Source organism: Lemur catta, chromosome 15 (assembly GCF_020740605.2).
Source record: "Lemur catta isolate mLemCat1 chromosome 15, mLemCat1.pri, whole genome shotgun sequence".
Lineage (NCBI taxonomy): Eukaryota > Metazoa > Chordata > Mammalia > Primates > Lemuridae > Lemur > Lemur catta.
Window position 1 is genome coordinate 34381104 of NC_059142.1, and position 978 is coordinate 34382081.

Sequence of the window (978 nt, forward strand, 5' to 3'; positions counted from 1 at the left end):
ACTATGTTCCAGTCACTGCTTCAGCTCTTCATGTGCTTTCCTCATTCAATTCTCCCCAAACTCTTACCAGCTAGGTTCTATTATTGCCCACATTTCTCATAGATTCCTAGGCAAGACTGAGGCATGATGATTGCCTAAGGTTTCATAAGCAGCAAGTGGCAGAGCCAGGATTAACACCCAGTTGGTGTAATGCCAGAGGTCCCACTTAACCATGAAGCTCTACCATCTCTGATAACAGGTGGCACACAGGACATTGCCAGGGCCCTCAGCCAGGTGATCACAGTGGTCAGGAGAAATTTCCTGAAGAACCAGGAATTAGGTAGGTAGAGAAAGTGAGTGGGAAGGGCGGGGCTATTGCAGGAGAGGGCAAGGTGTGGAAGCCGCCTACTGGAAGTCTACACAGCACCCAGTCCAGGCAAGGGCTGCAGCATGTGAGGAGGCTGCAGAAGCAGGCAGGACCCAGCCTACAGAGCAGAGTGGTCCATATCCTAGAGGTAGCTGGAGGTTTGAAGGGATTTAAGCAGAGGAGAGACTTGGCCAGATTTTTTTTTAGGAAGATCACAGGGGGAGCTGGGTGAAGGTGGATTGGAACGAGAGAGATAATAGCTGAAACAGTGGGGAGGAGAGAAGAGAAATTCAGAAAGTGGAATTTTCCGGATGATGGTGATTTGGTGGTGGTTAGAGGACAGGAAGCAATATTGGAGGACACCCAGTTTCGGCTCCTAATCCAGGGGGATGAGAATGATCTGATGAAGTCAGTTTTGGATGTGAATCTAGGTCTTCTGGCGCCCAGTAGGTGCCCTTTCGCCTCCTGGCGCTGCCAGCTACGATGCCAGCGGACGTGCGCCCAGGGTCACCGGGGAACAGAGCTCAGAGCCTTTCACCCCGCCCCTCTGGCGGTGGCGGTGACGCGCAGTGCATCATCCTGGGCGCTAGGGGGCGCACCCGAACACGCTCGGGTCGTTCTGGCCCAGCCCG